The 14,443-nt window shown below is 43.2% G+C and overlaps 1 pseudogene; it reads left to right on the top strand.

Annotated features, from left to right (window-relative positions):
- Window positions 1-14,443, top strand: part of LOC120571603 — a 40,099-nt pseudogene that overhangs the window by 15,599 nt on the left and 10,057 nt on the right.

Below are 14,443 nucleotides of genomic sequence, written 5' to 3'. Positions count from 1 at the left end.
ATTTCCTTCTTTGAATTAGGCCACACCACACCAACATTCTTGCCCTAAAATTTGTATTCTTTGAAACATTTTACATTGCTCGATGGTATCCATAGATTCCATGCTTACTTTGTGTAGACAAGGTTTTGGATTTTTTATGATAACTGAAATTTGCTTTGCGTTGTGATTCTTTGTAGACTGAACACAAAATGTCTGTTGAGGAGGTTTGCCGGAAATACAGCACTGATATCGTCCAGGTAAGTCGTTATTGGAAGTCGCTTTGGAGAAAAGCGTCCGCTAAATGACATGTAATGTAATGTTCACTTCTGATCAAAAGTGCCACTTTTACACCATCACTTTAACTTAATATATAGTTGTTTCTGTCCTGATTTAACACAGTGCTGATGATTCAGCAGTTATTTAATTTTACTTCCCAGACATCCCAGTCAGTACTTTAAAAAAAAAATCGATCTTGAGTTTATTTTACAAGTATGTCCCATTCACAACACTTTCTTTCTGTCCCCCCTCTTTTCTGCCTTCTTCCTCTGCCCTTCCTTTCCTGCTTCCTTTCTACACTCTCTATAACTCCAACCTCTCCACTGCTCTCTTCCCTCTGCACATCCATACCTCCTTTAATCCGTCCTGCATCTTTTTTCCTGTACATCCCCCTCTGCTGCTCTCAGGGTTTGACCAATGCCAAGGCAGCAGAGTACCTGACCAGGGATGGTCCTAACGCCCTGACTCCACCCCCCACCACCCCAGAGTGGGTCAAGTTCTGTCGCCAGCTGTTCGGTGGCTTCTCCATCCTGCTGTGGATCGGTGCCATCCTCTGCTTCCTGGCCTACGCCATCCAGGCTGCCACAGAGGACGAGCCCGCTGGGGATAACGTAAGTGGGCAGTTGTAGAGATGGATCGACGATAGTAGGATGAATTCTTAGTCCATTCTTAGTTTGTGCAGTACCTGTGAGACCCCAGATATCAAAAACCACCAGAGGGGGTAAGCATGTATAGAAAAGTGTGTGTGTGTGTGTGTGTGTGTGTGTGTGTGTGTGTGTGTGTGTGTGTGTGTGTGTGTGTGTGTGCGTGTGTGTGTGTGTGTGTGTCCAGCACATCACACAAAAAGCGATCCACTTAGTCACTCCTCCTCAGGGATGTGGCTGTGTCATTGATAAAGGTTGTGTCAGCCGTTTGTCTGAATCATGCCAACCGATCCGTCTTTATTGTGACAGTCGCCATCTGTTAGTATCCATTTGGGGCCCCGCCACAGGGAGCGGGCAGGCTCCTGATGTTAGTAATGCCAGGGTAAGGATGTTCACGTGTCAGCACTGTTTCATGTCGGGTCAGAGCGCAGAGTAGAGCCGGGGACTGCAGCTAAGCGGCGCCGACGCACACAGCGTGAAAGGACAAAATACTTGGTTTGGACAACAGGGGAGGACTCGGGGTAAAACAACAACAGTGAAGACTCAGCATGAGTAACCGAGACTGTATCACACCCTCAGAATATAAATTCACACTCTTGATAGTAGGGCTGCACAATTAATCGCAATTTAATCGAAATCGCAATATGGACTAGAGCAATATCCAAATTGCAGGGGGGGGAACAATATTTGTTAAAGGCAAAATATGTGTCAAACTACAAATCGTATCGTACAGACTAAAGAAAATGTCTTTGTTTTGTATAGATCCTCGCTAAATTCACACTATAATCATTTACATTTTTTTTTATTTTTAATATTTTTCTATGAAAATGAGAATAACGATACAAAAATTATCATTCCCTCTAATATCGTGAATCATATCGCATATCATCAGTCAAAATTAGACAATTCAGACAATTAGATATTTTCCTCATATCGTGCAGCCCTATCTGATAGCCGGTTACAGTTATGTCAGATGGTACAGCACATAGATGGAGTGCTGTATGGGAGGATTATTTAAAAGATAGGATTTAGACCTTTTAATGATGATCCATTAAAACATGAGGCGACAGCAAAGAGATGGACTAGTGGGTTGTAGGCGATGATTGAGAGGGATTACGTTAGTACTAGTCTATACCTTGTTTTTAGGAAAATCCTACATATTATACCTTTTTTAAAGACCATTTGTGTTATTAACAGAATAACAAAAGACTCCACTTCCTGAAATATCTCCTTTACCTCTCGGGCTCCAGTGTTTGATGTCCTGAAAAGTCATCAGTGAGACATACGGATGATTTTTCAACTTACTCTCTCCGTCTGTGTCCCTTTCCTGGTCTTCCTTTACACTTATGTGATACATATTTAGATTAAATATGAAACTCTTTCTTTCTTCCTTCTCTTCGTAGTTGTATCTGGGTATCGTGCTGTCAGCTGTCGTCATCATCACTGGCTGCTTCTCCTACTTCCAGGAAGCTAAGAGCTCCAAGATCATGGAGTCCTTTAAGAACATGGTCCCTCAGGTACTGGACACTCAATAGTTCAACCAGGATATTGTGATGGAGTTTCTAGTGATACTTGTTGCCAAGGGGGGCTTTTTTTACACAAAATATTGCAAGTTGAAAAAGTGCAAATTTACACTTTCAGATGGATTTTACAAGAGGGTGGAAGCACTAAGGAGATAACAAATATTCCAATTCCTTAGCGACCTTTTGTGATAATGCTGAGCAACAGGTTTTATGGTCATAGAAAAGTAAAACATTGTGTTTAGATTCTAATAGTCATTAAATTACAAGTTCAAATGTGAGGAAATCAGTTTATTTCAATATGATGTAAACACCATATTAAGAAGATGGCAACAAAACATTTATTTTAAATGAAAACTGCAGTATTGCTTGTTAAACAAATGAAAACAAACTGTTCATTGGCAACTCTGAAGTATGAAGTTTCCCAATATTACAAAGTACATTCCTGGAGGGACTAAGCCTCTGCAATTCAGAGTCTTAAGAATGATGGAAACCAGTACCATCATAGTGAGTATATTACATTGGGTCCCAAAGTAATGCAGGTGTTTATGAAGTGGAAAATTATATTTTTATGAAGCTGCAAGCCAGAGTAGCAAGCTTTCATATTTCTTTTCCCCCAATCCGTGTGTTGCGTTAGTTTGTGTGCTGTTTCACCTTTTCTCTAACTTTTCTCTAAATAGTTTCTTTGCAGATTGTTTGCTGTTTTTTGGCATTACATATTTCCTCTCTCTTTGTCTCTTTGTCTGTTTGCAGCAAGCCCTAGTGATCCGTGAGGGAGAGAAGATGCAGATCAATGCTGAGCAGGTGGTTTCGGGAGACCTGGTGGAGGTGAAAGGTGGAGACAGGATCCCCGCTGACCTCCGCATCGTCTCCTCCCACGGCTGCAAGGTGGGTTACAGACACACGTACACTCCTGTGTTTATACAAAGCCAAGGAGAAACCAACAACTTGTAAAGCTGCTCTTGAGTAAGGCGTCTCTAGAGCATGAGTGTGAGAATCAGCAGTGCGTCTCTGTCCACCCTTTTTAGAATCCACCTGATGTGTTGGGTGATCAATTGTTAACTGAAACAAGCACAGCATTCTCCCAATGTGCAACCCGTTTTCACTCCCAACTCGTAAAATACAGACGCTTGGGCAGTGGCTCTCAGCGTCAGACACAACGCAAAAAGCACCCTTCAGCATATGTATGGAACGAGCTGTAAGATGACGCAGTATTAAGAGCGACAACGGTAGCGAGTAGTATGAAAGACCCAAAATCTGCGTTAGGAGTTTGGTTGGGCTGGTGGATGGGTACAACAACACAGGACTTTCACCCAAGAGACCGGGGCTCGTGTTCCGTTCTTGTACCGCGTGGCACAGAAACATACACTTTATAATTCCACCCATGATCTTTTCCTAAACTTAACTGTCCCGTTCGTGTGCCGCATGACAGTCAGTACGTCCCGACCCAGAGCGCCAAAAGTGACGTCAAGAGTCCCGACGCTAAAGGACACTTTTAGCGTCAATAACAAACTAGTGTTAATTTCATCAGACGAGACAAGACTAAATATGTTCGTCAACGACCTTTTTTTTCATGACTAAGACGAGACGATGACGAGACTGCGCCAATGTCCAAAAACACTGACTAAGACTAAATTAACGTGCATTATTGTTGACGAAAAAAGACGAGACTAAAATGTTTTGCATAAAATAAAAACTAAGATAAAATCTCTCTTCATTTTCGTCTACAATCGTCTCTACTTTTTCATCATGAGAGAATATTCAGCTGTTACCGAGACCCGATGCTACGGCACCGACAGGTGCCCTAGCGACCGTTATCTACCGGACCGAATAGCAACGCAGATTTTGGTGCTACTTAAATGCCTGCGCTTCTCTCTGATGCTCCTAATCGGACGTTAGAGGCAACCGAAACATCGCTGCACGGGGCGCTAGTTAACAATACACTCGACATTGACATATATAAAAGGGTTACAATGCTGACAGCTAAACGGTGTAAAAGTGTCTCTATTTCACTGTGTAGGATTCCAACACGAGACGTACGACAGTCTGCAGCTGCCGTTGTCTGAAAAACAACACATATGTTGCGCCCTTTGCCAAATAAGCCTGCGCCAGTTTCCTTGCTGCATTTATTTTATTGTAAAATATACTTTTCCCATGCATTGGTTGTTTTTGTCGTTTACTGGTGAAATAAGGAAGAGCCTCAATATTTATATAACTTTATATAATTTATTTATTTTTATAACTATTTGACTGAAATGGTTATCAGAAATAATTTATTTAAAAAAAGACTAAAAGGTTTTGACTAAAACTTGACTAAAATGGCGAGACTTTTAGTCGACTAAAACTTGACTAAGATACCTTGAGTTCTCTTTTGACTAAAACTAGACTAAATTGACAAGACTTTTAGTCGACTAAAACTTGACTAACAAAAATGTTTGGCACAAGACTAAGACTAAGACTAAATTAAAAATAGGTGACAAAATTAACACTATAACAAACGGCAAAAGAAGTCACTTTTAGAGTGAATAAAAAACGCCAAAGGACGCCAAGAGTCCCAACGCTAAAGGAGACTTTAAGCCTGAATAAGAAACTCCAAAGGCACGTGACCGAGCGTCCATATTTAACGCAATTGGAGACTGAGAATGTGTTGCAATGTGATATTAAGGCACCATTCTAAATTCATGCTAAAACAGCTGTGTAAACTGTTTATCTGATTGCTTTTCTTGATTTCCCCAAATGGTGCTGGTACAAGCTGAGGACAAACACCAATATCTTTTATATCTTAATGCTAAATTAGCACAGCTTTTTAGTGTTCCTGCAGGTCCTTATACGAACCTCAAATCAGTTTCAGAATGTTTGATGGAAGGTTACATTTTTAGGAAATGTAATGTCTGTATTAAAACACAAAAACACCTGTTGCACAGCAACAGCATAAACAGACGTAGGGCCCTATTTTAACGATCTGAAACGCAAGTATCAAAGTGTGGTTTGGGCGTAACGCGCAATAAACCAATCAGAGCGTCATCTCACATTCCCTTTAAGAGCAGGCGCGCTTGTTCCGTGGCGGATTGCTATTATGACGGCGGATTTGCCTGGCGCACGCCAGTGGGAGCTGTCCAGGATGCGGCAAAGTAATAAATGCCCGTCTTGACCGGGTGGCGATGTGGCTGCGGCCTGTCAGGCGCATCTCCTCAAGTCTGGAGAGGATTGCTGCAGCCATGGAGCGTGGGCCTCCAAACGCACCACCTGCACCTGTTGTGCCCCTTCCTCCTCCCCCCACTCGATCTCCGTCCACCCGCTCCACCAGGAGCACATCGCGCATTACTCCCGGACCAGATTCCACCGGAGTGTCCAATCCCGCCATAGTTCAACATCACGTCTCCTTAAGTCCTCTAATATTTCCTCATTTATGTCATTCACACATCCATGATTCATGGAAATGTTGTGTAAAACACAACAAGCCACAAAGAATGCTGCGACTTTTTGAGGACTGTACTGTAAAATGCCTCCTGATCTATCCAAACACCTGAAGCACATTTTCAGTAATATTTTTCTTTCTAATTATGTATGGTTTGCAAAAATGGGAACTGCCGCGTCCGTTTAGATGAGAGAAGTGTATGCGCGTTGTGCACACGCTACATTATGGCCAAGCATGAGCCCCTAAAATAGCATCTGAATAACGCGCCACTGACTTTAGACCAGGTTTTTCCTGGTCTGTGGCGGAATTGAAACTGCAAAATAGCACCAGGGAACGTTTGCGCCGGAACACGCCTCCTCTTTTCGCTGAACCGCCCCCGGGAGCGCAAATACATTCCCTAATTTACCGACGTGCGTCTGTGGAGGGAAAAGTCCGCTGTGCGTCAGGTGCAAAATAGGAATGATACATGCGTCGGTGTACAAAGGCAATTGCGCTGAGTGCAAGATAGGGCCCGTAGCCTATAGCAAGCATGAACAAAGACAATCAAAACAAAGAAAACGCACACAATCCTGGTCTATCTGGCTTTGTATCTTATCCTGAATGCACTCAACCAGTTATCCTCTCCCTAGCCGATATCCACGATGTCCGTTTACGGATGTCCCGTTACCTTCGTGCTTTCTTTGTGTTGTAATTTTTAAACTTTTATTTATTCATGAGGACTATGGTTAAGTGCTCCTCAGATCTCTGTAGGGTAAATCCAGACAGCTAGCTAGATTATCTGTCCAATCTGAGTTTTCTGTTGCACGACTAAAACAACTTTTGAACGTACACATGTTCCACCAAAACAAGTTTCTTCCCGAGGCTGTTTTGCAGCGGCAACGTGGCCCCGCTCGGCACCGCCCAGGACGATTGTGATTGGTTTAAAGAAATGCCAATAAACGAGAGCACGTTTTTCTCCCATCCCGGATTGCTATGTGGACTAGCCAGACCCTCCTCCGCAGCGCTGTGAGGGAAGGTCTGGCAATGCGAGACTACCCACTCCCCTATCATCCTCTTAGTCTCTCTCCCTCACACACACACACACACACATACACATACCAAATGCTTCTCTCCTGCTCTGTCCAGGTGGACAACTCATCCCTGACTGGTGAATCAGAGCCCCAGACCAGGTCACCTGACTGTACCCATGACAACCCCCTGGAAACCCGCAACATTGCCTTCTTCTCCACCAACTGTGTCGAGGGTAGGTGACCATCACCTTTATCCAAACCCACAATCATCATTATTACCATCACATTCATCACATATACAAATCTTAATTAACACTGTAAGGGTTAGCCACTCTGTGTGTGTGTGTGTGTGTGTGTGTGTGTGTGTGTGTGTGTGTGTGTGTGTGTGTGTGTGTGTGTGTGTGTGTGTGTGTGTGTGTGTGTGTGTGTCATATGGCTGCATGCGTATGTTTGTATTGTTCCGGATCAGTGCTCAGATAGTGCTGCAAACAAAGACGCTCCACATCCACTTTTACTGGAGGCTACGGTCAAAGTGTTTGGTGTGACAAAGTCATCAGGGGAGCCCAGTGACTGGAAATGTGACCACATTGTACCTGTTCCATCCCATCATATTACCGGGAGGCCCTGCAACTCACACTAAGCTCCTCACAGCGGTAGAATAGGAAACAATAATCTGCGATGCCCTCCTGTGGACACATTGTTACATTGCATTTAGTCCTGCACTGTCCAAGCATCATCGCTCTATCACAACTGTCCATGTACAGTATTCATATACAGTCTACACATGGTCTACGTTTTTTGTTTTCCTCTTTCGTCATCTTTTCTGGAACTGATAAAGAAGTTAATAATTAAAAGCATTCTCCTTTCTTTCTTCAGGAACGGCGCGCGGCATTGTTGTGTGTACTGGTGATCGTACAGTGATGGGCCGCATCGCCACTCTCACCTCGGGCCTGGAGACTGGCAAGGTACCATATATATTCATTGTTGTTCATTATCTGACAGTGGACTGCTGGGTCATTTACACGCCACCTAATAGAGGTTTACTAAAAACGGGCTCTTTTAGTTGCAGCTTTTATGTAATGGAACAGTTGCTCATTCATATACAGTGTTCATTCACGTATCTAATGGAAAGACAACAGCTAAGAAGGATAAGAAGTTTTAGTGCAGTTAGTGAGTCTCGCTCAATAAATTGCGGCCCTTTGCTGCCTGTCATTCCCCCTCTCTCTCCCCTTTCCTGTCCTGTTGGAAATAAAGGCCTAAAATGTCAAAAAAAAATAATCTTGGGGGGAAAAAAGAAAAAAAAAACATTAATTAAGCTTCTTTAATCCATCCAAACACCTTCTTCTTCTACTCCTCAGACACCCATTGCCAAGGAGATCGAGCACTTCATCCAAATCATCACAGGCGTGGCCGTCTTCCTCGGCGTGTCCTTCTTCATCCTGTCAATCGTCCTGGGTTACTCCTGGTTGGAGGCCGTCATCTTCCTCATTGGTATCATTGTAGCCAATGTGCCCGAAGGACTGCTGGCCACGGTCACTGTGAGTAGTGTGTTTTTGTGTGTGTGTGTGTGTGTGTGTGTGTGCGTGCGTGTGTGTGCGCGCGTGCGTGCGTGCCGACGCAGGGACCAGCCCTAGGACCTCGAAATTCTATCCCTCTGTCACTGAGTCACAGAGTCGCTCTCACTGATAGATAAAGTTCCACCATTGGTCGTAATAAGTGTGACGACGTCAGTGTTGCTGTTTCCCCATTAGCCATTGCCCTTTCAAACTGTATTGGCGCGACACAGACTTTACCTTTATATGTGTGTGTGCTGTCCTCCTCCATCTGCTGAGGTGCTATGACATCATCGACCTGCGTAATTATTAACACACAGAGTAGGCGAGCGGCTGCAGCGTGATGATAAATGCCAAAGTTTTAGACCCATGTCTCGTTTAATACCGGGATTGGGGAACCCATACCTAAATATATAGATTTTCCTTATTCGTTGCATTTCAGTCTTTTGCAATGTGTTCATCTAATTAATATCTACTGTATATTCACATTATAAACACCACCGCTGACTATCCCTGTAACAATTTGGCCACAACTAAGCATATTGACTATACACAGTCCAGCCATATAACAGGTTTTGATCTAGTCTTAATTGATTGGTTTAATTGTTTGTTTTTTGTTTTTTCATTTGTAAAAGGGACAGGAATGTTAGTATTGCTAGTGTGTGTGTGTGTGTGTGTGTGTGTGTGTGTGTGTGTGTGTGTGTGTGTGTGTGTGTGTGTGTGTGTGTGTGTGTGTGTGTGTGTGTGTGTGTTTGCAGGGTTGTTCACCAGTTGCATAATTCCTTAATTTTCGAGCTGTTGGTCTGTGTCTAATTCTCTTCACAGTTGTTGTGTGTTTGGTTTCCTCCTCAGTTCCCAGTGTTTTGCACAGACTTGGGTCAGACAGTATTTCCATATACAGTACATTATATTTCATATATTAGATAGAATTTAAGAAGCTACACAAAATCAAGGAATACAGTAACAGCTTTTAAAATGTTAACACTCTAATGTGGATTACTTTGCATTCCTAGATTGCTAGATTCCCAAGAAGTTTGTAGTTTCACCCATGTCTAACTAGGGGTGTAAGAAAAAACCGATACACTTGAGTATCGCGATATTTTATTTAGCAATGTATTGATTTTCAAAAACGCAATATTGATGTTTTCTTTTTTTTTTTTTGTATGTAAGACAGTGGTTTATGTTGTGTTTTAACCCCCTAACGCTAGATGGCTATGCTGAGACACACCACTAGTATCCTTGCCTAACAGTGCCTAGCAGTGCCTGACTTTTTGCTAGAAGCTAACAATGTAGCTATGGCTGAACTTCAGCATATCAAAATGTGCTCACTAAGAACCCGTGAACCACAATCCCAAAAATGGCAGTTTGATTTTCTGTGTACTGAATTGGTTACCTAAAGTAAACTTCTTTGACTTTTATGCACATCATGTCTTTTTTTAAATATTAGTTTTTCTAACATTATACCCCAATATATCGCCTTACGCAGAGTATCGAAATATATTGCAATATATTGAATGGTGACCCATGTAGCGTGATACGTATCGTATTGCCAGATTCTTGCCAATACACAGCCCTATGTCTAACTGTGTGTACAGCGTTCAGGCTGATGTTGTCTTGTCGTGTCTGCTGCTCTCCGTATCTCTGTGCTTGTGTTTTTTCAGAGCGTTGTGATGTTGCTGTTCGTCTGTGTGCATCTCTGTGTGTATCTTTGCGTTTGATGTGCTTTAACATTCTCCCCGTGTCACTACCTGTATCTGTAGTGAAGGTGCTGTATTGTCTTTGTATATCTCTTTTTCCATCTTTCTATTCTCTATTCCTCCCAAAGCAGCCCCATATGTGTTTGTGTGTTTGTGTTCTTTCTCTCCATCTTCCTCTGTGTAAGTCTCTCTCTCTTTTCCAGGCCAGTCGTGGTGCTGTCTGCAAAGACAACGGCTAGCTGATGTAATGATATTAGGCTAATGACAAGTCAGCTTCATGAACTGAGTTCGGCCTCCTCTGCTTGGCCTTGGCTAGTTCTGTTTGGCCCATGGGTCTTGCCGTACTTAGCATGAAGACATAATGCACTGCTGCTTTGCTTCATCACTTCACTTGTTCATGCCTCATTTCTTTTTTGCATTGCTGTTTGGGCTGCCTTTTTTATTTTTGTAAGGAGGTTTTGATCGTAGTGCATTTTGCTTTAGAGAACATTTTCATGAGCAGGATGATCGTCTCCAGGTGTCAGGGCGGGTGGGTTCCCGGGTGTGGTTGATGGTTTCAGGTACAGTATGGCGCTGATGTGGCTGCTCATTGGCATTAGTTCAGCAACTGGAGATGCTCATCTGCGCTGCTTACCACGTAGATACTAATTATTGTTTCTCTTTCTCCTTTGCTTTGTTTTCTTTCTACTCTCCTTTTTCTTATTCTATCGTCGACCATTCCTTTCCTCCTTTCTTTCCGTCTCTCCCTGCTGTTATGTCCTCTCTCTGCCATTCCTCTCTCCTTCTTTGCCTTTGTCTCTCTCATCTCTACCTCCCTCAGGTGTGTCTGACACTGACTGCTAAGCGAATGGCTCGTAAGAACTGCCTGGTGAAGAACTTGGAGGCTGTGGAAACTCTTGGCTCCACCTCCACCATCTGCTCTGACAAGACGGGCACCCTGACCCAGAACAGGATGACTGTGGCCCACATGTGGTTCGACAACCAGATCCACGAGGCCGACACCACTGAAGATCAGTCTGGTGAGATTTTCCCCTCTCTCTCTCTCTCTCTCTCTCTCTCTCTCTCTCTCCCCCTCTCTCTCTCTGCTTTCATGCAGCATACTTTAAATCTTCCTGCAAAATATAAACAATATCATTATGGCCTTTTCTAATGCATCAAGCCAAGCACCAAAGGCTTATAAAATGTATGTTTGGTAGAAACCTCAAACGCTGATCCGTTTTTGTTTTTTATCAAGTCATTGTCTAAGCATGTTGTTGAGCTCGTCCTTGCTGAACATTTAACACTCTCTCTTACCACCAATTAAATCACAGCATGTTGTCGGGTGTGCAAAAAAATCAATTCGTATTCGAATCGCGATTCAAGCTTTACCGATTCAAAATAGATTCATAGAATTCCAAAAATCAATTCATATTTAAAAAAAAAAAAAGAAAAAGAATTATTAAAAAAATAACAAACAAATCCACATGAATAATATGGACAATAAAAGATACTAAATAAACTAAATAAAAAATCCACATTAATTTACTAAGGGATGTATTAGAGATATACATACATACATACATACATACATACATGGGAAAAGTAACTACGTTTACATACTGTGAATCGTTTTTTTAATCAGTTTTTGAATCGACATTGAATCGAATCGTGAGACTAAAAATCAGAATCGAATCGTGACATTTTCTGAATCGTACACCCCTAATGTTCAGTTACATGGCCTGTTGAGTTTAAACCATGACATAGAACAGCTGAAGAAGTGTTTTCAGACCAGGATATGGGTTTACCCCCTGCCTGCAGTTTCTAGAACTGGAACAGCAAACAGCAGGGTGCCTGGCTGTAGCTGAGGTGGGACAAGGCGGTGGCTGCTTAGGTGAATGGGATAGGCTGAGACCCTAACCCTGTCAATAAACGTTCCTTTTTTTTTCTGATCATTCTCTAGGCTCCTCCTTCGACAAAAGCTCCACAACATGGGTGCACTTGGCCCGCATCGCTGCTTTGTGCAACCGTGCTGTGTTCAAGGCCGGCCAGGATGCTTTGCCCATCCTTAAGCGTGACGTGGCCGGCGACGCCTCTGAGTCAGCCCTGCTGAAGTGTATTGAGCTGTCCTGTGGCTCCGTCAAAGCCATGAGGGAGAAGAACAAGAAGGTGGCTGAGATCCCCTTCAACTCCACCAACAAGTACCAGGTTTGTCCCCTTGTCTTACTCATGCAGCTAACAAATAATGCAGATGCTCTACAAAGATTCGTAGTAAATGGGCGAAAAACATGCAAAAACACTAGTTGCGTCCGAAATTCCGTACTAACGTGTTATTCAGTACGTTAAAATAGTACAAAACCTTAGTATGAAACAAATAGTATGTGAAATATTACAGTATGCAAACACTGGACACTACACCGGCATAAATATTCCACAAAGCAAGGCAGTAGCGACGACAAAGTTTATAACAGACAAATGGACAACAACCAAGACAGCTCTGTAACTTCAAGCTTGAATTAACTTTTCTACATATTCAAAATCCGCGGTCTTGTCACCTGTGACCGTGCGACTAGTTTTTCGAGTCCTTTTCCAGTAATTTAAGCATTATCTGGCGACGCTATTAGAGCTGAGGCTGGCACGTATTACCACGGTTACGCGTCTACAACCAGCAAGGAGGCTCTCAGGAAGTGACGTGGTGATTTTATTTCGGTACGTCCGAAAAGATATACACTGCTGTTTATTCACACAAAAGCACATATTGAGCGTGTAGTGCAGAGTAAGCGGTTTCTGATGCAGCCTACTGTACACACTCCTTCAATGGTTCTGATGCTAACACTGAAATCTGTTACCATCAGCTCTCAGTTCATGAAAATGATGATGAAAACGACAACCGCTACCTGTTGGTGATGAAGGGAGCCCCAGAGAGGATCCTGGACCGCAGCTCCACCATCATGTTGCAGGGCAAAGAGCAGCCCATGGACGATGAGATGAAAGAGGCTTTCCAGAACGCCTATCTGGAACTGGGAGGACTGGGAGAGAGAGTACTGGGTAAGGATGATAGAGCATAGGAAAACAGTGGTAGGGCTGTACTGAATACCATTTTTTTTTTTTTAGGCAGCAGAGAAAAAGAAAAGAGAAAGCGAGAGTTGTAGCGACTTTGCTTTGTTGTTGCAGGAGATGGTCACCTGTTGTTACACAAGCTCCCCGGCAGTTCAGTACTTGTGTTTCTTTTTTTTTTTTTACCTCCATAGTGTTTAAAACTTTAAAACAGAGGCAGTGATGTTTCCTGTTTAAAGTAATGTTAACTGGACTCACACGCTGTGATACGGACGGACGAGTCTGATCTCAGGTTACATGATTGTCCACCGCAGGTTGATGTTGGGTGGCTTTTCTCCAAAAGTTGAATCAGACTTAACTTTTTGCTGCAGGCATAGAAAATCCAGCGTTTTTGCCAGACTGTCGAGTGACAAATAACGCTGTGTGTGTGTGTGTGTGTGTGTGTGTGTGTGTGTGTGTGTGTGTGTGTGTGTGTGTGTGTGTGTGTGTGTGTGTGTGTGTGTGTGTGTGAATGAACGCTCAGCCAGCCAGCGCCCCACTAGAGCATTAGTGTTATGAACGGTCGTACTATCTTTACCTTTATCAAATCGCCTGAAAACCATACCCGGCTGCTACAGTATAACCATACAGACCTCTACAAACATCCGACTGCTTGCTTGTAACTCAACTTTTATCCGTTCTTGGCTGAGATGGAAGACCTAGCTCTGCATTAATTAGCCAGCAGCTAGCGGCTTAACAAAACGCTACAGTAAATTCAGCCTGCACAAAGGTTTTTTTCAAAATACGAATATTCGATTCCCAAAATTGAAAATCGAATCCCTACCCATCGAACGAATATTCAGATCCAGCCCTAAACGGTGGTAATTTAACATAGGGTCATGATTTGGAATTAGCAATACAGTTTTGGTACATCCTCTATTTTATTGTATGGTGTTGTCCTGTTTGTGCAATGCAAGACATCCATAGAAGTTTCTGTATGTAAGTTCATCCCTAATTCCTCCAGGTTTCTGCCACAAGTTTCTGCCAGAGGACAAGTACCCCAAAGGTTTCGCCTTTGACACAGATGACGTCAACTTCGAGACCGACAACCTCTGCTTCGTAGGCCTCATGTCCATGATTGACCCTCCCCGTGCTGCCGTGCCTGACGCTGTGGGCAAATGCCGCTCCGCTGGCATCAAGGTGGGCACCTTTTCAAGTCTGCCATTTAAAGGCCTGGAAAAGCAGAACATAGCACCCACCTGGATGTGAAGGCTGTGGATGACTGTCACGCATATTTTTAACTCTCCTGTTGTCCTCGGGTCAAATTTGACCCG

The sequence above is a fragment of the Perca fluviatilis genome, chromosome 13 (genome assembly GCF_010015445.1).
Source record: "Perca fluviatilis chromosome 13, GENO_Pfluv_1.0, whole genome shotgun sequence".
NCBI lineage: Eukaryota > Metazoa > Chordata > Actinopteri > Perciformes > Percidae > Perca > Perca fluviatilis.
The sequence above is the reverse complement of the archived record's forward strand: the minus strand, read 5'-3'. Positions and strand labels throughout refer to the sequence as shown.